Source organism: Balaenoptera physalus (genome assembly GCF_965194825.1).
Source record: "Balaenoptera physalus genome assembly, chromosome: 2".
Taxonomy (NCBI): Eukaryota; Metazoa; Chordata; class Mammalia; order Artiodactyla; family Balaenopteridae; genus Balaenoptera; species Balaenoptera physalus.
This window is the reverse complement of record NC_138883.1, coordinates 34,291,601-34,318,775: the sequence shown is the minus strand read 5'-3', so window position 1 is coordinate 34,318,775 and position 27,175 is coordinate 34,291,601. Positions and strand designations below refer to the sequence as shown.

Sequence of the window (27,175 nt, the reverse complement as noted above, 5' to 3'; positions counted from 1 at the left end):
AGTTCTACATGTTTTAATGGCTTTTAAATTCATATTTTGGATTATATGGTATAATTCCCGGTGAATAGAGTGCTGTAAAGCTTATCTTGGATGATGCTTATCTTTTAAATTTTATTATGGTTGCTTAAAAGGACAAATTCAAATCCATATTTTCCCTGGTCAAGGAGAATAAGGGAATTTAAAAATATTTTATAGAGTTACTTGATTGAGTGGAAAAGTTAAGTATATATGTTTATTTTATTCATATTGTTGTCTGACTTAATCTTGTGTAAAATATGAAAATTCGCTTTTTAAAAGTTATATTTGTTTGTTTTTATTTATTTAAAATATTTATTTGTTTGCGCCGGGTCTTAGTTGTGGCAGGAGGACTCCTTAGTTGCGGCATGCGAACTCTTAGTTGCGGCATGCGAACTCTTAGTTGCGGCACGCATGTGGGATCTAGTTCCCTGACCAGGGATGGAACCTGGGCCTCCTGCATTGGGAGCGCAGAGTCTTATCCACTGCGCCACCAGGGAAGTCCCTGTTTGCTTTTAAATTGTAATTGTAGGCTAATGTGTTTCAGTTTTTTCTGAGGTGATTATTTATTTTCCTGAGTGAGAAAGGGGCTCTGCTTTTCTTTGTTTTTAATAGAACCCTTTGAAAGAATAGGTACTTAGTATCCGCATATCCTTCTGTCTTTGCCTTTGTTTTTCTGTTCAGAGGTAAATGCAGAATATAACGTGTACTCATGTAACACAGTATGGTATTGGTTTTTCTGACAAATCAGTATTGGTTTTAGAAGGCTTTTGAAAAATACTTCCTTTAGGAAATCTCAGAATTTTCCTAGCCTAATTACCTCACTTAAATGGAAAATCATAAACTTTTAAGCTTTTATGCTATACTTTGAATAGGTGGCTTCATATGGAAGTAAATGCCTTAAAAGGTGTGTTGTTTTCTGGTTCATTATACCTTTCAAATTAGCAAACCTTACGCTTCCTGGTACTTAAACGTGCCAACAAACATTCCTGCCCCAAGAAGTGTTTGCTGTTCCTCAGCCTGGAATATCCCTCCTCTATATCCATTATCCATATTGTCTCCTGTTATGTGAGGGCTTCCCTGACCATATAAGTATTAACCACACTCCCTGCCTCTCCATGTCTCTTATTATGCTTTATGTTCCTCCATCATAGTTTTCACCCTCTAGCATTATATATTTATGTTTATTGTTTGTGTGTCCCCACCACCCCATAGTACGGTTAAAAGGATTCTGTCTACTTTGTTCATGGCTTTATTCTCAGTACCAGGAATAGTGCCTAACGCATAGTAGGCACTCAGTAAATGTTTTTGAATGTATGAATTTAGATACTGCTTTTCTTCTTAGACTTGATTTAATCTTATGTATGTTTATACTGAACTTAAATTTTATTATTTGCTTTTATCTCTACTTTGATCCTATCTTTAATATTGTTTGCTATTTATAATAGTAATAAAATGTAACTTTAGATGGCAGAATCTTATTATATGGGAGCTGGACTCAGTTCACACTGGTGTCTTATAGGAAGAAAAAGAATTCTTAAGATTCTTAAACTTGGAAAAGGCTTTAGAGATCTAGATAGTGTCACAGAGCCAGGAATTAGAAGAGATTTATCTCAGTTTAGTAAAACTGTGGTAAGCGAATGTCTGATGGCCTCTGAAGATTGGGTAGAAAGCCAAGCATTCCAGCCTGTTCTTTGGCTGTGGATCTGAGATGGTGGATAGGGCCAGGATGCCTGGCATTTTGATACACTCTAGTTATCTTCATTCAAATGAGAGTAAAGAGTAAAACCAACTTGGCTGTGGGTTGAGTACTTCATTGAATTTAAATATTTCTCTACAGTGAACTTTCAGTGCTTTTAAAAGGTGGGAAAAAAGCTTAAAATATAATTTGTATTTAATTTTGATTGTCACATTGTGTATATGTTTGTGTATGGTATGTACAGTTGTCCCTCAGTATCTGCAGAGGCTTGCTTCCAGGACCCCTGCAGATACCAAAATCTGCAGATGTTCAAGTCCCTTATATAAAATGGTGGTCCTCCTTATCCGTGGGTTTTGTGTCCAGGGTTTTGCATCAAAAATTCTCCAAGTAAACACAGCATTGTAAAGCAACTATACTCCAATAAAAATTAATAAAAAATAAAAAAGTAAAATGTATCATAGATTAGAAAAAAAAATTCTCCAAGTGAGAATTTTTGATCCATGGTTGGTTGAATCCACAGATATGGAACCCATGGATATGGAAGACGATTATATGTGTGTTTGTATGCAAGTATGCCTGCGTGTGTGGAGATTTCAACATCCTTTCTCAGTAATTGATAGAATTAATGGGCAGAAAGTCAGAAGACTTGGATAACATAATCAGTCAACTTCATCTAATCGGTATTTACAAAACATTCCATTCAAATGCCTGCAGAATACGTATTCCTTTCTGGTACACATGAGATATTCACCAGTATAGACCATATTTGGGGACATACAATAAATCTCAACATATTTAAAAGATAGAAATCATACAAAGTGTGTTTTTTGACCCCAAGAGAATTAAACTAGAAATTGATAACAGAAACATGTCTGGAAAATCCACAGATATTTGGAAATTAAACAAAAACACTTCTAAATAACCCATGAGTCAGAGAATAAATCACAAGAGAACTTAGAAAATATTTTGAAGTAAATAAAAATGAAAATACAACATATCAAAATTTGTGGATTGCAGCTAAATCAGTGCTTAGAGGGAAGTTTATTTAATTAAATGCTTATACTGGAAAAGAAAAGTTTTCAAATCAGTGATCTAAGCTTGTAAAAAGTACAAGAAGAACAAATTAAACCCAAAATAAGCAGAAGGAAGGAAATAATAAAGATAAAAGCATGAATCCATGAAATTAAAAATAGGAAACAATAGAGAAAAGAATCAATGAAATAGAAAGCTAGTTCTTTGCAAAGATTAATAAAATTGATAAAACTGTCCCCAGACTGACCAAGAGAAAAACAAATTAGCAGTATCAAGAATGAAAGAGGGGATATCACTGAAGGTCCTACAAATATTAAATGACTAATAAGGGAATGTTATGAGCAACTTCATTTCAGTAAGTTTGATAACTTAGATGAAATGGACAGATTCTTTGAAAGACACAAAATATCAAAGCTTACTGAGGAAGAAAGAGATAACCTGGATAGTTCTATATCTGTTAAAGAAGTTGAATCTGTAATTAAAAATCTCACAAAGAAAATGCTAGGTCCAAAGTCTTTACTGGTAAAATCTATCAAACATTTAAGGGAGAAATAATGTCAATTCTATACAAACCTTCCAGAAAATTTATAAGAAAACTACAGAGTGGTGTTCCTCATGAACATAAATACACAAATCCTTAAAATATATTAACAAATTAAATTCAGCAATAAATAAAAAAGATAACTACATCATGACCAAGTACAGCTTATTTCAGGAATGCTTCATTGATTTTGAATGCAACATTAAGATATAAAATTTACTACAGCAACACATTAAAAAAAAAGGATCATCTCAGTAGATGTAGGAAGGAAAAACAATTGACAAAATTCATTAGCTATTCATGATGAAAACTCTGAGCAAACCAGGAGTAGAAGGGAACTTTCTCAACCTGATAAAGGGCATCTACTAAAAAACTACAGCTAACATCATACTTAATGGTGAAATATTGAATTCTTTCTTCCTAAGATTGGGAATAAGGCAGAGATGGCCTATTCTTGCCATTTCTAATCAACAGTGTATTGTAGACTCTAGCCAGTGTGATATGGCAAGAAAAAGAATTTAAGTATACCTGTATTTAGATTAGAAAAGAAGAAATAAGACTATCTTTATTCATAGACAATATGATATGTTTGGTAGAAAATCCCAAAGATTTTACCCAAAAAGCTACTAGATTTAACAAGTGATTTTAGCAAGATTACAGGATATGAGAATCGATATATAGAAATTAATTGTTTCTCTATATGCTAGTGGTGAACAATTAGAAACTGAAATTGAAAACCTATACCATTAATAAGAATACCAAAACCATGAAATCTTGGTGATAAATGAAACAAAATATATGTCAGATTTTCATACTGAAAACTATAAAGCATTGATGAGAGAACTCAAAGTAGACCTAAATAAATGAAAACATACCATGCTCATGGACTGAATACTCACCAGTGTCAAGATGTTAATCCTCTCCAAATTGCTCTATGTAATTCAATACACAATCCCAATCAAAATCCCAGTAGGCTTTTGGGTAGAAATCAACAATCTGACTGTGAAATTTATGTAGAAAAGCAAAAGATAGAGAACAGTTAGAACAATTTATAAAAAGGAAAGCATAGTTAGAAGACTCACACTCCCTGATTTTAAGACCTACTAGAAAGCCACAATAATTAAGACAGTGTTGTATTGGTGATAGGATTGACACCAGATCAATGGAACAGAATAGAGAGTGCAGAAATAAATCCATAGATTTACAGTCAGTTAATTTTGAACAAAGATGCTAAGGTCATTCAATGGAAAAGGGATAGTTTGTCAACAAATTGTGCTAGAACCATTGGATATCCATATGTAAAAAACAAACAAATCTTGACTTGCACTATTATAGAAACCCAACTCAAAATGGTTTACACACTGTAAAATAAAACCTAAAACTATAAAACTTCTGGAAAAAAAACATGGGAGAAAATATTTGTGGCCTTGGGCCAGGCAAAGATTTTTTAAATGACATTAAAAATATGCACCAGGGACTTCCCTGGTGGCGCAGTGGTTAAGAATCCGCCTGCCGATGAAGGGGACACGGGTTCGAGCCCTGGTCCGGGAAGATCCCACATGCTGCAGAGCAACTAAGCCTGTGCACCACAACTGAGCCTGTGCTCCAGAGCCCGCGAGCCACAACTACTGAGCCCACGTGCCATAACTACTGAATCCCACACGCCTAGAGCCCGTGCTCTGTAACAAGAGAAGCCACCACAATGAGAAGTCCGTGCACCGCAATGAAGAGTAGCCCCTGCTCGCCACACTAGAGAAAGCCCACACACAGCAATGAAGGCCCAATGCAGCCAAAAATAAATAAATTTATTAAAAAAAAAAAAAGAACCATAAAAAATTAACATCTCTATTCTTTGAAGATACTTAAGAAGATGAAAAAACAAGCCACAGACTGGGAGATAATATTTGTGCAACTCATATGTTAAAGGACTGGTAACTAGAAATATAAAGGACTATGAAAACTCAGTAACAATCTAATTTTAAAAATGGGCAAAAAAATGGGCAAAAGATTTGGATAAACACTTCAGCAAAGAAGATATACAGGTGGCAAATAAGTGCTCAAAATTATTAGTCATTAGGAAAATGCAAAGTAAAATCACAATGAAATACTACTATACACCTATTAGAATGGTTCAAAAAACAAAAGCAAAAACCCTGACAATACCAAGTACTGACAAGGATACATGGATACAGAGCAGCTCGAATTCTCCTACATGCTGACGGAAATGCTAGATGGTATTGCCACCTTGGAAAACATTTTGACAGTTTCTTGTAAAGTTAAACATCTACTTTAACTATATGACTGAGCAATCTTTCTCCTAGGTATTTTTTTTACCCTAATAAATGATATATATCATGCAAAAATCTGAAAATGTTTTTAGTAGTGTAATTCATAATCACCAAACACCAGAAACAACCCAAACAGATCTGGGTTAGAATTCAGACTCCTCCATTTACTACCTGTATAACTATAACTTAATTACTTTTCTGTTTTTCAGTTTCCTAATGTGTAAAGTGAGAGTAATAATGCCCAACTTTATTTTTATTTATTTATTTTTAAAATAAATTTATTTATTTATTTTATTTTTGGCTGCGTTGGGTCTGTGTTGCTGCACATGGGCTTTCTCTAGTTGAGACAAACGGGGGCTACTCTTTGTTGCAGTGCGTGGGCTTCTCATTGTGGTGGCTTCTCTTGTTGCGGAGCACGGGCTCTAAGCACGTGGGCTTCAGTAGTTGTGGCGCTCGAGCTCCGTAGTTGTGGCACACAGGCTTAGTTGCTCTGCGGCATGTGGGACCTTCCCGGACCAGGGATGAAACCCGTGTCCCCTGCATTGGCAGGTGGGTTCTTAACCACTGTGCTACCAGGGAAGTCCAGTAATGCCCAACTTTAAAACTGGGATAGTGCCCATTTTTCAGTAGATCCTTGGAAAAGAGGATAGTACTTAAAAAAGTATTTCCCTTATAGTAGTAATTGGTTGTTCTTTTGAATTAAATATACTTAGCACAGAGGCTCATATACAGCTTAACAAATAAAAAAAGCTGTAAGGAGCCCTTATATCTAATATTTAACACCTTCCTTTTATAAATCAGAGAATCTTATTGTCTTATTTCCTTCTAGAAACAGTAATACTTTGTTTCCCACTTGTTTGCTCCAGGACTTTCAGATGCCAGTGAGCCCATACTCATTTTGCCCTGTTAACTAACTGTGCCAAAGGTTAGTAAACTTCTGTGAAGAGCCAGATAGTAATATTTTAGGCTTTGTGGGCCCTAATGTCTCTGTGGTAACTACTCAACTCAGCCATGGTAGCATAAAAGTAGCCATAAACAATTTGTAAACGAATGGGTATGGTTATAGTTCAATAAAACCTTGTTTACAAAACCAGATAGAGGGCCATGGGCCCCAATTTGCCATCCCCTGATCTGGACCCTTCTCTTTTCTCTCTAGCCGTAGACCCAGGGCTGGCACTACCAGTAGATTAAGGAATTTGGAGGAAAGGTACGAGAGCAGTCTGCTCATAAAGCAGTGTTTTCTCAAACTAGTTTAAGGCATTGGCCCCTTTTAAATGCAAGTGATATGCTCTTAACCCCCATTTCTGACTTCAGATTTATTATAATATCACAGAAATATATAGAATTATAGGGGCTTCCCTGGTGGTGCAGTGGTTGAGAATCTGCCTGCTAATGCAGGGGACACGGGTTCGAGCCCTGGTCTGGGAAGATACCACATGCCGCAGAGCGGCTGGGCCTGTGAGCCACAATTACTGAGCCTGCGCGTCTGGAGCCTGTGCTCCGCAACAGGAGAGGCCGCGATAGTGAGAGGCCCGCGCACCGCGATGAAGAGTGGCCCCCACTTGCCACAACTAGAGAAAGCCCTCGCACAGAAACGAAGACCCAACACAGCCATAAATAAATAAATAAATAAATAAACAGAGCAGCCCTAAACTTTGGAAAAAAAAAAAAAAAAGTAGATGTTCAAATGTCAACATCTAAAGATCAGTTCTTGAAAACCCTAAGTCCACTATAAATAGCTACAGATTTGTATCTATTTAAAAAAAAAAAAAGAACTATAAAACTAGCTAATAACTCTTCATATTAAATCATACTTATGAAACCATAAAAATGGGTTGTATTGAATAAACAATACTATTCAAAGTAATTATTCTAATGTTATAGATGATCATTTGCTAAATTAAATTATCACTTGCAATATAAATAACTTATAGCTTCTTTTGAATTATATGTGTGCGTGTGTGTGTGTGTGTGTGTGTGTGTGTGTGTAGGTGTATTTACTGTAGTTCATGTGATGACTCAACTTTGAACTACTACAAAACCTTCTTCTGTTTGGGAAGGGTAACATCATTTGGCCCTTACCTGGGCATGAATGCATTTACGTTTGAATTCTGCCATTACTTTTTTCTTATTAGTCTCTGACAATTAAAGTTGTACCACTTGACATCACTTGATTGAAAATATACATTAATATCTGTTGGCAGTTTTTAATTATAAAATGCCTATACTAATATTTTGAGGCTATCATTGAAATGGAAATATAAAATTTAAAAATTCTCAGAGACAATTTACAAAACTTTGAATATGTTCACCGACTACAGTTTGAGAAACACAGTTGTACTAGTCTCGTAGAAGTTTTTTCCTGAATTTTGTGGGGGAAGTTTAAGGGACACTCTGCTATTGGGATGTAGGATGAAAAACCTTTGTCTTTTTTTTTTTTTAAATTGAAGTATAGTTAATTGACAATGTTTTGTTTGTTTCAAGTGTACAGCAAAGTGATTCAGTTATACATATACATATATGTATATATTCTTTTTCAGATTCTTTTCCATTATAGAAGATCTTTGTCTTTTTAAAGTGTGTCCATGCTAGTATTAGAAAAAACAGTAGGCTCTAAAACCATTTATAATTAATGAAAATAACATAAGAGAAGAATTTAAATATTACCTGTATAAAATAAATTGTGGTTATGGTTATTTATGTTGCTTGTTATCATTGATTTCTAAATATCATACAAAACAGTTATTATACATATTGTTAATTATGTATCAGGTTAAAATAATGAGATTTTCTTGCCAAAAAAGACCTTTAGACCTTAAGGTCTAAAGATCATTTAGATTAGCTCCTTCATTTTATAGATGACACTGAGGCCGAGAGGTGACCTTACTTGTTCTCCTATTTTTAGCATAGGAGAGGGCAGATGAATGGGTAGAATGTAAGATCTTTTGGGTGCCAGTTCTGAGATTTTTTCCTACAGTAGGATTCTCTTTTTTTCTGAGATCTACAGAATGATGGTGGTGCTTCTTTGAAAATGCTTCCAATGCATCCTGAACAGGCCCGTACAAATACCAGAAAAGTGCACAAAATGCCGAGATCTAAATTTTTACTGTTTCAGAGAATTTTCAACACGGTAACTTCAGTTGTTGGTATATGAGTAGCACTGAAGTTTCCTGTCTCTTTCCCCTCTATCTTCTTTTACCTTCATTTCTTGATATTGTACAAATGTTTTCTGCTGTAAGGGAACTAGTACCAGTTACCAATATTTAGAAAACTGGTATATCAAGAAAAATTTGAATATACTATTTAAACATTCTAAGAAGGAAAAGTCTTATTTTCATTGAAAGTTGTTAAAATCCAAATTATTTTACTGAGATGTGGTTTTGACAGGTTTTTCTCTTGTTGCCATCTGTTTTCTTGATTTTCTCTTGTTTCTGTCTGTGTTATTGATTGTATGTTTTTTGAGAAAATGCATTGCTCTAATTTATTGCATAATGCGATTTCTTTTGAAATATTAATGCTCATAAAATATTTAAAGCTGTTTAGAAAAATGAATTAAAATGTATATTCCCTATTATCATATTTTAAGGACATAAGGGTTTAAAATCTTTGGCAAGTGGAAACTATTTGTTTTTGTTTTGAGGCAAATATTACAAGGTTAAACTTTTTATTATTATTTGACAAAAGCATAAAAATATTTTTTTTCTCAGTTTAATGGTAAATTTCATATGGGCCAGAATTTCTCTTCTTTTACTTTTAGCTGTCCCATCATGCAAAGTGGGTTTAACTTATAGGATTATGACTTATCTTAGATACTAATAAATATTGAAAATTAAAATAAATAGGAAGCTAGGCCAATGCGTTTAAAATAATTAAAGTTTTGTTAATTACAAAATTGTTATAGAATGTTTATGACTTGTGAGATCGAGGGAAAAGATATGTATGAACCCAATTTTAACATTTATTCTCGTCATAAATGTAAAAATTCAGGACTTGCATTTCTGTGAAAGCCTAATGAAGTTTCTCTAATTGTGAAATAGAAACCCTACACTCTAGATATATGTAACTAAGCCATTAAAACTCTAGAGTTACATTTTATTGTTGTGTAATGTTACTGTATGATTTTTCAGAAATCATATAATTTTTGGTTTACTTTGATTACTTTCATATTAATTACTGAAAGCAAACACTGTGGGAATTCTATGAGGTAAGAAAAGTCTTTTACATTTTTTTTTGTTTTTCATAAGTGCCTTGTGTTTGCTAACTCACACTTGAAGTCAGATTATCCTTAAAGATACCCTATATTCATTCAGGTGGCTGAAACTCATAGACTAGACTAAACCTTTATTTTATTTCATTAGTTAGTGAGAATAATTCTAGAAAAATTATATCGTTCCTTTGTGTAGCTCTTTATAATTTATAAAACTTTGTTTTTATTGGTTTTAAAAAAAATAAATTTATTATTTATTTTTGATTGCGTTGGGTGTTTGTTGCTGTGTGCGGGCTTTCTCTAGTTGCGGCGAGTGGGGGCTACTCTTCCTTGCAGTGCGTAGGCTTCTCATTGCGGTGGCTTCTCTTGTTGGGGAGCACGGGCTCTAGGCGCACGGGCTTCAGTAGTTGTGGCATGAGGTCTCAGTAGTTGTGGCTTGTGGGCTCTAGAGCACAGGCTCAGTAGTTGTGGCGCACGGGCTTAGTTGCTTCGCGGCATGTGGGATCTTCCTGGACCAGGGCTTGAACCCGTGTTCCCTGCACTGGCAGGTGGATTCTTAACCACTGTGCCACCAGGGAAGTCCCAAGTCCCTGTTTTTATTGTTGACTAGAGCAAAAAGCTAGAAACAACTTAAGATTAATGAGTGGGTGATTGGCTAAATTAATGGTGGAACATCCATACAATGGAATACTGTGTTGTTAAAACGAATGAGATAACCCAGAAATGTATTCACAGGTTGTGTAGGAAAGTATTAACTCAGCTGGGGTGGGTTGCTCAAACCCAGCATATTCCCACGGAAGTCTTATCTTCAGGACTGCCAGCTCCTGGGAAATGAACTCAGAGCCTTTGGAATATTCTGCTTAATAAGAGTGTTTTTGTATGCCTGAAGCCTTGGTCCACACAATACCAGTTGAATCAGGTAGTTTATGCAAACAGTGTGATTTATGGAGAACACCTATTTGGCTCTGGGGACTAGAATCTCAGTAGCTAAGGTCAGTCATGCAGGCCCTGCACAGTATGTGACTGACTCCCAGTAAAAACTCTGGACACCAGAACTTGGGTGAGCTTTCCTGGTTGACTTTGCTTCACATGTGTTGTCACACATCATTGCTGGGAGAATTAAACACGTCCATGCAACTCCACTGTGGGATGACACTTGGAAACTGGTACCTGGTTTCTCCTGGGCTTTGCTCATCCTCCTTTTCCTCTTTGCTTATATCAGTCTGTATCCTTTTGCTGTACTAAACCATAACTGAGTGTAAGAGCTTTTCTGAGTCCTGTGAGTCCTTTCAGTGAATCATTGAGCCAGAAAGTGGTGTTAGAGACCCCTGACACACAGGGGCATCAATAGATAGGTGCAAGAATGTTTATGGGAGCTTAACTTAATTGCTCAAAACTGGCAAAATTTAGTTATTAGTATTGCATCAACCTTAATTTATTGGTTTTGATCATTGTACTATGATTATATAAGATGTTAACATTAGGAGAAACTGGGTGAAGAGCATATTGGAACTCCCTGTACTCTTTTTGCAACTATTTGGTGAATCTAAAATTATTTCAAAATAAAAAGTTAAAAAAAGAGAGTGTGTTGGGGTGCTTTTATGTTCATAAATTGGCTCTGGAAGCTCATTAAGAAACTCCATTGGTGGCATTTGGAGAAGGAAAACAGGGGCTGGAAGAGGACTTCTATTTGATGCACTGGATCTCTTCCATTTAGTTGTCTGGTCCTGTAGATATTACCTAATACCTCTTCAATTTAAATGCTGCTCTTCATCTTTCAGCAAATCTACCTGGCTCCATTTTCAATATGTATTAAGTACCATCATCAGATTAATTCCCATCATCTTCAATGCTATCTACCCTGGTTCTGGGTGGTTAAGAGTACTGGCTTTGGAGGTAGGTGTGGGTTTGAATCATAGCTTCATTGTTTGCTAGTTTTATGACCTTGAGTAAGTTATTTATCCTAGTTCGAACTCTTAGTTTCCCATTTGAAAAATGGGGATAATAATATCTGACTCATAGGGGTGTGAGGATTAAATGAGACAATGTCTGTAATGTTCTTTGTACAATGTTTGACACATTCAGTAAGAGGTAGCCGTTAATCATTAACTTTAGTAGTTACCTCATTCCAGGTGCTTGGTATATTTTCTCTCTCTCTTCCTGTTTTTTTTTGTTTTTCCTCAGAAGGCTGCAAGCTCCTCAAAAGGAAAAATCATGTCTTACGGCTGTATCCCCTTCTAGCTGTTCTGTTGTTGGTTGCTGTTACTGCCTAACCCTCCTATACTTGGTTCACTCACTTATTCTTTGGATCTCAGTCACTCTTCTTTTTTTTTTTTTTTTTTTAATCTTTTTAACACAGACTTTATTGAAACATAATACTAATACAGAAAAGTACACAAATTATAAATGTATACGTCAATAAATGTTCACAAAGTGAGCACATTTGTATAGTCAGCACTAGATAAAGAAACGGACCATTACCCCAGAAGCCCTCATGTCCCCCTTCTAATCAAGGGTAACCAATATCCTGACTTATTACAACACCAGAGGTGAGTTCTATGTATCTTTGAAATTTAATAAATGGAATCATTTAGTTAATACTTTTTCTGTGTCTGGTTTCTTTTGCTCAGCATTATATTTGTGAGATGAATTCAGTGTAAGCATGTAATTTAAGGTTTTTATCTTTTTTGAATTTAATTTATTTTTTTATACAGCAGGTCCTTATTAGTCATCAATTTTATACACATCAGTGTATACATGTCAATCCCAATCTCCCAATTCATCCCACCACCACTCCCACCCCACACCACTTTCCCCCCTTGGTGACCATACGTTTGTTCTCTACATTTGTGTCTCAATTTCTGTCCTGCAGACCGGTTCATCTGTACCATTTTTCCAGGTTCCACATATATGCGTTAATATACGATATTTGTTTTTCTCTTTCTGACTTACTTCACTCTGTATGACAGTCTCTAGATCCATCCACGTCTCTAAAAATGACCCAATTTCGTTCCTTTTTATGGCTGAGTAATATTCCATTGTATATATGTACCACATCTTCTTTATCCATTTGTCTGTCGATGGGCATTTAGGTTGCTTCCATAACCTGGCTATTGTAAATAGTGCTGCAATGAACATTGGGGTGCATGTGTCTTTTTGAATTATGGTTTTCTCTGGGTATATGCCCAGTAGTGGGGTTGCTAGGTCATATGGTAATTCTATTTTTAGTTTTTTAAGGCACCTCCATACTGTTCTCCATAGTGCCTGTATCAATTTACATTCCCATCAACAGTGCAAGAGGGTTCCCTTTTCTCCACACCCTCTCCAGCATTTGTTGCTTGTAAATTTTTCTGATGATGCCCATTCTAAATGGTGTGAGGTGATACCTCATTGTAGTTTTGATTTGCATTTCTCTAATAATTAGTGATGTTGAGCAGCTTTTGATGTGTCTCTTGGCCATCTGTATGTCTTCTTTGGAGAAATGTCTATTTAGGTCTTCTGCCCATTTTTGGATTGGGTTGTTTGTTTCTTTACTATTGAGCTGCATGAGGTGTCTATATATTTTGGAGATTAATCCTTTGTCTGTTGATTCGTTTGCAAATATTTTTTCCCATTTTGAGGATTATCTTTTCGTCTTGTTTATGGTTTCCTTTGCTGTGCAAAAGCTTTGAAGTTTCATTAGGTCCCATTTGTTTGTTTTTGTTTTTATTTCCATTACTCTAGGAGGTGGATCAAAAAAGATCTTGCTGTGATTTATGTCAAAGAGTGTTCTTCCTATGTTTTCCTCTGAGAGTTTTATAGTGTCTGGTCTTACATTTAGGTCTCGAATCCATTTTGAGTTTATTTTTGTGTATGGTGTTAGGGAGTGTTCTAATTTCATTCTTTTACATGTAGCTGTCCAGTTTTCCCAGCACCACTTATTGAAGAGACTGTCTTTTCTCCATTGTATATCCTTGCCTCCTTTGTCATAGATTAGTTGACCATAGGTGCATGGGTTTATCTCTGGGCTTTCTATCTTGTTCCATTGATCTATGTTTGTTTTTGCACCGGTACCATATTGTCTTGATTACTGTAGCTTTGTAGTATAGTCTGAAGTCAGGGAGTCTGATTCCTCCAGCTCCGTTTCTTTCCCTCAAGACTGCTTTGGCTATTTGGGGTCTTTTGTGTCTCCATACAAATTTTAAGATTTTTTGTTCTAGTTCTGTAAAAAATGCCATTGGTAATTTGATAGGGATTGCATTGAATCTGTAGATTGCTTTGGGTAGTATAGTCATTTTCACAATATTGATTCTTCCAAGCCAAGAACATGGTATATCTCTCCATCTGTTGGTATCATCTTTAATTTCTTTCATCAGTGTCTTATAGTTTTCAGCATACAGGTCTTTTGTCTCCCTAGGTAGGTTTCTTCCTAGGTATTTTATTATTTTTGTTGCAGCGGTAAATGGGAGTGTTTCCTTAATTTCTCTTTCAGATTTTTCCTCATTAGTGTATAGGAATGCAAGAGATTTCTGTGCATTAATTTTGTATCCTGCAACTTTACCAAATTCATTGATTAGCTCTAGTAGTTTTCTGGTGGCATCTTTAGGATTCTCTATGTATCATGTCATCTGCAAACAGTGACAGTTTTACTTCCTCTTTCCTAATTTGTATTCCTTTTATTTCTTTTACTTCTCTGATTGCCATGGCTAGGACTTCCAAAACTATGTTAAATAAGAGTGGTGAGAGTGGACATCCTTGTCTTGTTCCTGATCTTAGAGGAAATGCTTTCAGTTTTTCACCATTGAGAATGATGTTTGCTGTGGGTTTGTCGTATATGGCCTTTATTATGTTGAGGTAGGTTCCCTTTATGCCCACTTTCTGGAGAGTTTTTATCATAAATGGGTGTTGAATTTTGTGGAAAGCTTTTTCTGCATCTATTGAGATGATCATATGGTTTTTATTTTTCAGTTTGTTAATATGGTGTATCACATTGATTGATTTGCATATATTGAAGAATCCTTGCATCCCTGGGATAAATCTCACTTGATCATGGTGTATGATCCTTTTAATGTGTTGTTGGATTCTGTTTGCTAGTATTTTGTTGAGGATTTTTGCATCTATATTCATCAGTGATATTGGTCTGTAATTTTCTTTTTTTGTAGTATCTTTTCCTGGTTTTGCTATCAGGGTGATGGTGGTCTCATAGAATGAGTTTGGGAGTGTTCCTTCCTCTGCAATTTTTTGGAAGAGTTTGAGAAGGATGGGTGTTAGCTCTTCTCTAAATGTTTGATAGAATTCACCTGTGAAGCCATCTGGTCCTGGGCTTTTGTTTGTTGGAAGATTTTAATCACAGTTTCAATTTCATTACTTGTGATTGGTCTGTTCATATTTTCTGTTTCTTCCTGGTTCAGTCTTGGGAGGTTATACCTTTCTAAGAATTTGTCCATTTCTTCCAGGTTGTCCATTTTATTGGCATAGAGTTGCTTGTAGTAGTCTCTTAGGATGCTTTGTATTTCTGTGGTGTCTGTTGTAACTTCTCCTTTTTCATTTCTAATTTTATTGATTTGAGTTCCTCTCCCTCTTTTTCTGGATGAGTCTGGCTAATGGTTTATCAATTTTGCTTATCTTCTCAAAGAACCAACATTTTTGATCTTTGCTATAGTTTTCCTTGTTTGTATTTCATTTATTTCTGCTCTGATCTTTATGATTTCTTTCCTTCTGCTAACTTTGGGTTTTGTTTTTCTTCTTTCTCTAGTTCCTTTAGGTGTAACGTTAGATTGTTCATGTGAGATTTTTCTTGTTTCTTTAGGTAGGCTTGTATAGCTATAAACTTCCCTCTTAGAACTGCTTTTGCTGCATCCCATAGGTTATGGATCGTCGTATTTTCATTGTCATTTGTCTCTAGGTATTTTTTGATTTCCTCTTTGATTTCTTCAGTGATTGCTTGGTTATATAGTTACATATTTTTTATCCTCCATGTGTTTGTGTTTTTTACGTTTTTTCCCCTGTAATTGTTTTCTAATCTCATAGCGCTGTGGTCAGAAAAGATGCTTGATATGATTTCAATTTTCTTAAATTTACTGAGGCTTGATTTGTGACCCAAGATGTGATCTTTCCTGGAGAATGTTCCATGCACACTTGAGAAGAAAGTGTAATCTGCTGTTTTTGGATGGAATGTCTTATAAATGTCAATTAAATCTATGTGGTCTATTGTGTCATTTAAAGCTTGTGTGTCCTTATTAATTTTCTCTTTGGATGATCTGTCCATTTGTGTAAGTGAGGTGTTAAAGTCCCCCACTATTATTGTGTCACTGTCGATTTACTCTTTTATAGCTGTTAGTAGTTGCTTTATGTATTGAGGTGCTCCTATGTCAGGTGCATATATATTTATAATTGTTATATCTTCTTCTTGGATTGATCCCTTGATCATTATGTAGTGTCCTTCCTTGTCTCTTGTAACATTCTTTATTTTACATTCTATTTTATCTGTTATGAGTATTGCTACTCCAGCTTTCTTTTGATTTCCATTTGCATGAAATATCTTTTTCCATCCCCTCACTTTCAGTCTGTATGTGTCCCTAGGTCTGAAGTGGGTCTCTTCTAGACAGCATATATATGGGTCTTGTTTTTGTATCCATTCAGCAAGCCTGTGTCTTTTGGTTGGAGCATTTAATCCATTCACGTTTAAGGTAATTATCGATATGTATGTTCCTATGGCCATTTTCTTAATCGTTTGGGTTTGTTTTTGTTGGTCGTTTTTTTCTATTGTGTTTCCCACTTAGAAAGTTCCTTTAGCATTTGTTGTAGAGCTGGTTTGGTGGTGCTGAATTCTCTTAGCTTTTGCTTGTCTGTAAAGCTTTTGATTTCTCCGTGGAATTTGAATGGGATCCTTGCCAGGTAGAGTAATCTTCGTTGTAGGTTTTTTCCTTTCATCACTTTAAGTATATCATGCCACTCCCTTCTGGCTTGTAGAGTTTCTGCTGAGAAATCAGTTGTTAACCTTATGGGAGTTCCCTTGTATGTTATTTGTCATTTTTCTCTTGCTGCTTTCAATAATTTTTCTTTTTCTTTAATTTTTGCCAATTTGATTACTGTGTGTCTCGGCGTGCTTCTTGGGTTTATCCTGTATAGGACTCTTTGTGCTTCCTGGACTTGGGTGGCTATTTCCTTCCCCATGTTAGGGAAGTTTTCGACTATAATCTCTTCGAAGATTTTCTCTCTTCCTTTCTCTGTGTCTTCTCCTTCTGGGACCCCTATAATGTGAATGTTGTTGCGTTTAATGTTGTCCCAGAGGTCCCTTAAGCTGTCTTCATTTCTTTTCATTCTTTTTTCTTTATTCTGTTCTGCAGCAGTGAATTCCAGCATTCTCTCTTCCAGGTCACTTATCCATTCTTCTGCCTCAGTTATTCTGCTATTGATTCCTTCTAGTGTAGTTTTCATTTCAGTTATTGTATTGTTCATCTCTGTTTGTTCTTTAATTCTTCTAGGTCTTTGTTAAACATTTCTTTCATCTTCTCGATCTTTGCCTCCATTCTTTTTCTGAGGTCCTGGATCATCTTCACTATCATTATTCTTAATTCTTTTTCTGGAAGGTTGTCTATCTCCACTTCTTTTAGTTGTTTTTCTGGGGTTTTTTTCTTGTTCCTTCATCTGGTACATAGCCCTCTGCCTTTTCATTTTCATTCATCTTTCTATGAATGTGGTTTTTGTTCCACAGGCTGCACGATTGTAGTTCTTCTTGCTTCTGCTGTCTGCCCTGTGGTGGATGAGGCTATCTAAGAGGCTTGTGCAGGTTTCCTGATGGGAGGGACTGGTGGTGGGTAGAGCTGGCTGTTGCTGTGGTGGGCAGAGCTCAGTAAAACTGTAATCTGCTTGCCTCCTGATGGGTGGGGCTGGGTCCCCTCGCAGTTGGTTGTTCGGCCTGAGGCGACCCAACACTTGGGCCTTCTCTGGGCTCTTGTGGGGCTAATGGCAGACTCTGGGAGGGCTCACGCCAAGGAGTACTTCCCAGAACTTCTGCTGCCAGTGTCCTTGTCTACACGGTGAGCCACAGCCACCCCCTGCCTCTGCAGGAGAACCCCCAACACTAGCAGGTACGTCTGGTTCAGTCTCTGTGGGGTCACTGCTCCTTCCCCTGGGTCCTGATGCACACAATACTTTGTGTGTGCCCTCCAAGAGTGGAGTCTCTGTTTACCCCAGTCCTGTTGAAGTCCTGCAATCAAATCCCACTAGCCTTCAAAGTCTGATTCTCTAAGAATTCCTCCTCCCGTTGCCAGACCCACAGGTTTGGAAGCCTGATGTGGGGCTCAGAACTTTCACTCCAGTGGGTTGTCAGTCACTCTTCTTAATTCCACTCTCAACAATGTGTACAAAACTCTGTGCTAGGCACTATGAGATCATAATGATGAATAAAACATAGTCTTTGCCCTTACGGCATCTATAAATAAGTTAATTGTAGGAGACAGCTTTCTGTGGTATAATGGAGAATGAAATAAGTACCTTGTCTACTGTTCTTTTTCTGTTTCTAACAGATTTGTAAATACCTTGTTACCCCCTTCTCTGTCCTTTACTTGGGACTGCAGAGCACACAGAGAGAAATAAAGGGAGGTAGCATAGATCTTCATAGGCTCCAGCTAAATTCTGTCGCGTCTAACCTTGACCCTTACTGTCCATTCTCATTCAGAAAGAGAGTGTTCTTTTGGAGACAGATAGTCGTTAAACTGATAAAGTATAAGCATAATTCCAAAGTTGAGTTGGTAGGAAAAAGTTAGAGATGAAAGCAAGTTGCAGCTCTTAGATTTTAGTGTTACTTTGCATATATTACAGGGTGCCTTGATGTGTTTGTAGAATTTTCCAGTTGAGAATCTTAAGGTTGTGGCTGAGTGGCAAACTTCAATTCTCAAGTCAGAACAGAGATGCAGAGAAATGAGGTGTTTTATCCAAGACTGCTCAAGAAGTATTTGCATAATTGAATACTATCACTTGCTACTTCTCTCTTGGATTATTATTGCAATGTGTTAATTGGTCTGCCTATCTCTTTTTCTGTCTAGGTACCTACATAATTTTCCCAAAGTATATCTCTGATCTCATCCTCTGATTAAAAGCATTTCATGGCACCATCTTTTTTATGGAATAAATCTACTAGACTATCATCACTATGAGGGCAGAGAACTTAGCTGTTCTGTTCACACTTGTATCCTTTGCATGTAGGATGGTACGTGGCACAGAATAGTTACACCAATCAGTATTTGTTGAATGATTCAGTCTAAGCTTCTGATAGGATATTCAAAGTTCGCTTTCATGTGGTTCCAACCTACTCCTCCTACCTTTCTCTTTGGTGCTGGCTGCTGGTCTATCCCTGTCACCCTATGTTTATTCTAGCTGTGGATGTCCTTCTCTTTCATCTCTCCCTTTCTAAACTTTACTCTTCTTTCATGTCTGAGCTCTCAAGTTTTCTCTCTTTTCTGAGATTTTTGTGTCACTTGATTTTTAGATACCAATTGATTCTATACACAGGTTTTAGCCTCAATCAGTTCTGTCTTCTTTTGTAGTACATATGGTCTTAACTTCTTAATTGGAACTTTAATCATTTATTGCTTTGCAGTGTTACTTAAATTTTTGTATGTTCATGTCTGAGCTCCTTAGTTATATTAGGAAGCTCCCTGAAAACTGAGCTATTTTTATGTATCCTTTAGAGCTGCTTATATAGAATAGTAACCATATTGAATAGTGTCTTAGATTAAGTGTCCAGTATATATTTGTAGAATGACTGTATCACTTTTTCTAGTCATGCAATTTATGAAATGCATATTTAATTAAGTGCCTACTTCCGTTCTTACAATACCTAAAGGGAAAACATTCTAACATTCTTTATAAAAAGTGAAAAGATACTTGGAAACTATACTTTGATCTCTCCCCCATCCCTTTCCTTCTCCTTTAAAATTGATTTGTTCATAATTTGAAAGCTCCGTACCTTTAATTTAATATGATATATGAACTTCTGTGAGACATCATCAATCAAGATTTTATACAAAGAGCTGTGATCGTCAAGGTGGGACTTTAACATCAGTGCTCTGTATATACTATAACTCTAATGCCTTATTTAGAAGTTTAATAATATTGGAAGATATTCTATTTTATGATTTTTAACTTATCAAAGGAGAGCATTGTAGAGAAATGGGATCTTGAGTTTAATGGAGTACTAACAGCTCACTGTTTAATTAAATTCAAATAAACAATTTGAAATACAATCTTGGCTATATGAGAGGTTGCTCAAAGGATACTCTCTTGTGTTTTTTAAAGACAAAAATTATTTCTTTGGTTCATATTATTGTATGTCCTTTGTCTATCTTGAATGTGTTCATTGAGTTAATTCCACTTAACTTCCAAGTACATACATGTTGATATGTTGTTAGTGTTTTAATTTTACACTTTTAAAAACTTTGTATTAGTGCTCACTTTGGCAGCACATATACTAAAATTGGAACGATACAGAGAAGATTAGCATGGCCCCTGCGCAAGGATGACGCACAAATTCGTGACATTTTCCATATTTTTGTCATACAGAGTGAAGTAAGTCAGAAAGAGAAAAACAAATGCCGTATGCTAACACATATATATGGAATCTAAAAAAAAATGGTTCTGAAGAACCTAGGGGCAGGACAGGAATAAAGACGCAGACATAGAGAATGGACTTGAGGACACAGGGAGGGGGAAGGGTAAGCTGGGACGAAGTGAGAGAGTGGCATGGACATATATACACTACCAAATGTAAAATAGATAGCTAGTGGGAAGCAGCCGCATAGCACAGGGAGATCAGCATAGCACAGGGAGATCAGCTCGGTGCTTTGTGACCACCTAGAGGGGTGGGATAGGGAGGGAGGGAGGGAGACAAAAGAGGGAGGTGATATGGGGATATATGTATACATACAGCTGATTCACTTTGTTATACAGGAGAAACTAACAGAATATTGTGAAGCAATTATAGTACAATAAAGATGTTAAAAAAAACAACTTTGTATTAAAAAATTTTTTTTTATTCTTTTTTTTTTGAACTTAATTCTTTGAGAAGCTTAATTCTTTGACATCCTAAATCTTGACTTCTTTTTGGAAGCTTCTAGTTTTATCATTTCTGTTTTTCATCAGTTTGTTTAGCCAGTAACTTTATTTCTCAGATAATTTATAATTTTAATAGAGTTAGAAGTCCTAGGCAAAGTTTTAGTCTTAAAACAGAAAACAGCTTTAATTATTGCAGTTAGAATGTTTTCCTTTATTGAGTATAAGAATTAAAGTAGGCATTTAATTGACTTTATAAGATTTAAGGAAATTTTCCAAACATTTAAGTCTATGTAAACACATAACAGCTGTAGTTTAAAGGTTTTACCTGTCTTCCAATACAACTAAAATAATTTAAAATAGAGGATATTAAAAGTTAGGTATTTCTTTTGTTTTTTTAAGTATAATTGATTTTTTAAAAAAAATTTATTTATTTGGCTACGTTGGGTCTTCATTGCTGTTCATGGGCTTTCTCTAGTTGCCACAAGCGGGGGCTACTCTTCGTTGTGGTGCGCGGGCTTCTCATTGTGGTGGCTTCTCTCGTTGCGGAGCACAGGCTCAGTACTGGGGGCTTCAGTAGTTGTGGCACGTGGGCTCAGTAGTTGTGGCTCATGGGCTCTAGAGTGCAGGCTCAGTAGTTGTGGTGCACGGGCTTAGTTGCTCCGCGGCATGTGAGAGCTTCCCGGCCCAGGGCTTGAACCCGTGTCCCCTGCATTGGCAGCAGATTCTTAACCACTGCACCACCAGGAAAGCCCTCTTATTTGTTTTGATTCTCTTAATGTTGATTCAGTCTCTGCTGGGAAATGTCTTATTAAAAGTAAAACAGTAAATCAAATGTTAGCTCTTTAATCCCTAATACTATTTTGATTGTTATAGGAGAGAAAAATAAATATATGTGGGTAGAAGGAGAACAACTGTTCTCTTTCTTACCATTAACGGTTTGAAAACCTAAACTTCTTTTAAAACTTGATCATAAATGTTTGGGTTTTGAAGTCCCTTTTAAGATCAAGGACCTTATTTAGTATCTCAGAGTTTGTATTGTTTTACTGGCAAAAGTACATAGTTGTTGAAATTGGTCTGGTTTATTTAAATCATCTTGAAATACTTGAAAGGCTGTAAATTATAAATAGCTGCACCTTATCGAGTACTTACTTTGTTCCAGGTACTGTAGTGAGTACATTTCAAACATTTTTCATTTAATATGTTAAATAACTTTATGAGGTAGGTTATATTATTCCTGTTTTATAGTTGAAATTGAGGTTTGTAAGGGTTAAATAACTTTCCCAGAATCACACGGCTAGGTAAGTGGAAAGGGTAGGATTTGAACTCAGATATGTCTGATTCCAACGCACATGTTTTTATTTCCAGTGGAACTTTGCTTCCTAATGCAGTTGTCAAAATTATTTTGCTCCCTTACCTCTTATTTTAATACTAAAAGCTGTTCAATACTCAGAATTCTTTCTTCCAAGCCTTTTTCAATGGGAAGTCTCACACTTTGCGTAATGCTTTGACTGTTGTTTGGAAGTGTAATGGTAGAAGTGCTTCTCTGTTAGTCGTATTGGTATTTCAAGTAAAAGAAATATTTGAATACTTGCAGTTTTGATTGCTTTTCCACTGCATATAAATTGTACATGTATGTTGAGTATGATTAATGACTTTTATCTGCTAGTGAATGTGCTAAAGACTTGTTGGGTTTCTATATTTTCCAGCTGGAATTGGCCAGTCATAGCTTAAATCCTGTGGTAAGTATGCTCTCTTAGGAAAATAATTCCTAAACACTTGTACTTTGGACCTCTCTTAGGGAACATCTGAAGTACAGACAGCCTCCTAAGATTTTGCTTTGAGGTTTAATGAAGACTTAATGTGTGCTGTGACCGGACAGGAGACATTTCAGTTTCATGGCATTTCCAGATGTGTCCCGTAAAATTGGGTGTTCATGAATTTAATTAAAAGTTCCTAGGAACTTACAACTTAAGGTAGTATCATGACTCAAAGGATCTTTAGTGTATATATTTGAGGGAGGGACAGTTTTGACTTGAACTGGAATAAAGTGATGCTTATAGTTATGATAACCAAAGTGCAGTATTTTAAAGCAATTCTGAAAATGTTACAATGTGAAAAGTTTTTTTTTTTTTTAAATGCTCCTAGTTTAAAGTTACTGCAGTTGGTTTCATTTCTTAGACTATATTGTAATGAATCTCTCTTTTGTTTTTCTTTGTGATCTTTAGCTTAGTTTACTGGGTTGTCCAATGACATGAGATTGGCCTGCTCTACAGCCTTAGAAATGACAGTTCTCTGTTCAACAGTAGACCTCTCCTTTCACTTTTCTCTTCCCATCTTTGGGAATCATGCTTTGAAGAAGTAAACATTTTATAGAAATAGCAAGGTGCAGTAGAAAGTACCCCAGAATTTCAAGTCAGAAGATATGAGTTTAAGTACCGAATGTATTTCAACTGTGTGATTATGGACCAGTCAATTCTCCTTCCTCAGCCTCAGTATCCTTATCTGTAGAAAGGGCATAAAAGTTCTTGCCTCATAAGCCTTAATTTTATTATTACTAACGATAGTAATATTATTACTAATACTGTAGTAGATGAATAATAGTAAATACATATTGCTAAATTACTAACTTATAGAGAGTTTTACAGTTAACAAAGCACTCATATATAATAATTTTATAGGAAGATCTATCTATCTCTCTATGAAAGGACTTTGTAAATTCTGAAGCACTATGTGAGTACTAGTTGATATTTTCATAACCAACTGAAGTGGCTGTTTTCAGCTTTAGTTATTAGAATGATGAATCAGAGTTGTTTAAATTTAGGTGACATTTCTGTTTAGCTAAAATAAAAGTTTTGGAATGTTTTCTGACTAGTGTTAAGATTTATTTTTAAATTAAATTGCAGTAACATCTGATTTCTATATTACTCTTCTCATTGTTTAAAGAAATAGAGACTCGCTGAAAATCATGAGCGGTCAGGAGTACTTGGGGGCTAGTGTCATTTCTAGGAACTACAGTAGTGTTACTGTTCCACTAAGAGTAAGTTTATCATTTATTGCTAAATCTGTGTGATTATTTAAAAATAAATATTTAGCACTTTATGTTTACAAAGTACCCTGCAGTTGTTAATTAGCCTGCATCAATGTTTATCTCTATAAAAGGCTGAGCTAGTGCCTGTATTGGTCAGCTTTGTACAGGATTTCCAGACACCATTGTGATGACTCAGTCTAACTCTGGGGTCAGTTGATATTTGTCTGTAGACTGCAGGGCATTGTCAAAGCTTATTCCATTGTTCAGTCACACCATCATTTTCCCAGAGAAATTATTCTGAAAAAAAAAAAACTCCAGAAAAAAATTATAAAACCTTTTCTGTGCATTTGTTTCAGAACCTCACAGTTTCTAGGACCTAGAAGTTCTTTCTAAAGTATAACCTAAATATTTCCCTTCAGAAGTTAAATAGCTAATAGTTTTAAGGTAACTACCGATTAAGGCATTTTGTAATGAAATAGTCTTTGCCTTCAAGACTCTTATATTCTACTAAGTGGATGTAAGACACATATTTAAGAAAATGTCAGTGTAGTATGAGGTAGTAGATAATGAGTACTAACCAAGTGGTTGTGGCATGTACTGTTAGTTGCCTACCCAGTACTTATTTTCATCCTCCCATTGTTAATGGACCCCGATTATGTTTTGGTGGCAGTGTGTCCACCTTAGCTAAGTTCATGGCAATCATGTTCCCTGATTTCCCAGGTTCTTTGCAGCTGAAGATGGTCATGTGACCCAGTTCTGGCCAATCATATCTGTTTTAGTTCTCTATTGCTGCTTAATAAATTATTCCAAAATGTAGTGACTTAAAACAACAAATATCATTTATTATTTCTCCTGTGGGTCAAGAATTCATATAAAACCAGTGGTGACCACTTGTCTCTGTTCCACGATTTCTGAGGCCGCAGCTAGAAGACTCAAAGACTGGGGGCTGGGGTTGTATTGATGTGAAAATACTCCTTTCTGTTGTTTGGAAGTTAATGCTTGTGTTTGCTGCAAGCCCAGCTGGAACATTCACACGTGGTCTCATCGTGGTTTCTGGGTTCTAAGAGTTTCCTGAGAGAGAGAGCCCCACAGATGGAAGCTGTATTCTTTTTATGATGGTGCCTCAGAAGTCACATATTATCACTTCTGCTGTACTCTGTTGGTCAAAACTATCACAAGTCCCCCTTTCAGATTCAAAGGGAGAGAATATGACTTCTCAGTTGGAGAAGTACCTATCACATTGTAAAAAGAACACATGGGCTGGGATAAATATGATGGTGTGGCCACCTTTGGAAAATAGAGTTTGCCACCACATTTAAGTGAAGACTTATTAGTAGGGAAGGGGAAGCTTCTAAGGAAGCTTTTACTTTCCAGATAAAAGGGAAGTGATATTTCTGGCATGGTCCTTTGTTGCTTGTCCCTTCTTCCTGCCTTGAAGGAGCAGCAATCATCTGTGCTCATGATGTGATAAACCAGTACACTAAGGATGTTGACATCATTGGATGTCAGCCCTGGATTGTCTGCTTTCAGACATTTTCTTATATTACACAAATAAATACCTATTCACTTAAAGTGCTGTAGAGAGGTTTTCAGTTTTTTAATAGCCAATCATAATCCCGAGATCTTAATGGTTGTCAATATTGAGTGTGCATAGAAATCACCTGGAGGGCTTGTTAGGGCTGACTTAAAGGGAGAGATGGAACTTGGGCTAGACAGGTAAAATTTGGACAGTTAGGATTAGGGAAGCAATTCAAGTATTACGAATGGAATGAGCAAATACATAAAAGCAAAAAAAGTGTAAATTTTCTTTTAAACTTCCGTAAGTTAGTCAGCTTACTTGGAGCAGCAGTTTTTACTGAGGGTGGGAAATTAGGTTAAAGGGGAAGTAATAACTAGATTAAGGAGGCCCTTGAAGGGCAGAGAGACATTTCTTTTTCATTTTGTAGGTAGTTAGATGCCCAGAACTTATTCGTCAAAGGCTTGTACTCCTTGACTAACGTTTGCTCATTTCCCCCACTCCAGCCCCTGTTAATCACCATTCTACTCTCTGTTTCTCTGAGTTTGCCTTTTTTTTTTTTTTTTTAAAGATTCCACATGTAAGTGAGGTCATACAGTACTTATCTTTCTGTATCTGCCTTTTTTCACTTAGCATAATGTCCTCCAGATTAATCCATGTTATTGCATATGACAGAATTTCCCTCTTTCTTTTGACTGAATAATATTCATTCATTGGTTGACACTTAGGTTGTTTCTATACCTTGGCTATTGTGAAAAATAATACCCTTAAAATTTTTATCTTTCACTAGATTTGTGTAGTGCCAGATTTATGTAGTGACTTGAATTAGGTACCAATTAGAATTCAATTTGAATATCATTGACCCACATCTGAAGATAAGTTTGTAATAATTTATATTGTACATCATAGGTCTGATTTTGAACTAATAGTTCTCCCTTTATAATGTTAGTGCCGAATACAAGATAGAATCCTTTATGAAATAGTGAGCCCAACCTGTAAAATGATCACATTCCTTTAGTATTAGTAGTTTTAAAAAAAAGTCTCATCTGTTAGTATATTATGACTGAGATGTTTGCCAAGTTTTTCTTAGGAGCAACTGTTGTGCAAGCTTTGAGCCCATATAGTTGACTCCAGCCTTTGCTTTCTGTTTACTAGCAAAGAGTGTTTCTTCTAGAAAATATTACATTTCCTGAGTCTAGAAGTTCTGCGAGGCAGAGCAACATTGAGGGTCAGATCACACAGCCCACATTTTTGGTATTGCTTTCAGAGACCTCTGACGCAGTTTTTGTGACCCTGATTTTTGTTTAAACTAAATAGTAGTTGTTTGGCATTTGTGACATATGTGGCTAAGTCTTTTTTAGACAGTTTTCTCCACAAATTGTTGCTCTGTGTTATTAAAGGGAAGTGTTTTTTTTTTTTAAACAGTTTTATTGAGTTATAATTTACATACCATGTAATTCACCCTAGGAGGAAGCCTTGCTTCCATGGAAAGATTGATAGATTTGAGACCAAAGCTCACATTTCTCTATCCATTCATTTATTCATTTATATATCCCACATTATGAATTTATTTCCTACGTTACTGCTAGGCTACTATATATCCTATTGCCATTATTATTCTTATTATGCTATAATCTTATGCATTCTGTAGTAATAAACTTCTTTGTCATTTTAGATTGATAAGTATTTTGAAATTATTTTTATAGTTATACTGTAATATGAATTCTAATAGGTGAAAGAGCTTTGAAAGCCATCCTACAAAAGGCAGTAAAGATTTTGAAGATGTCCCAGTCCAGTGAGATTTCTAACAGC

General features: G+C 35.9%; 1 protein-coding gene across 2 annotated transcripts in view; it reads left to right on the top strand.

The window, feature by feature from the left end:
• Positions 1–27,175, top strand: part of RAD51B (RAD51 paralog B) — a 648,001-nt gene that overhangs the window by 55,460 nt on the left and 565,366 nt on the right. The gene's annotated exons all lie outside the window — the stretch shown is intronic.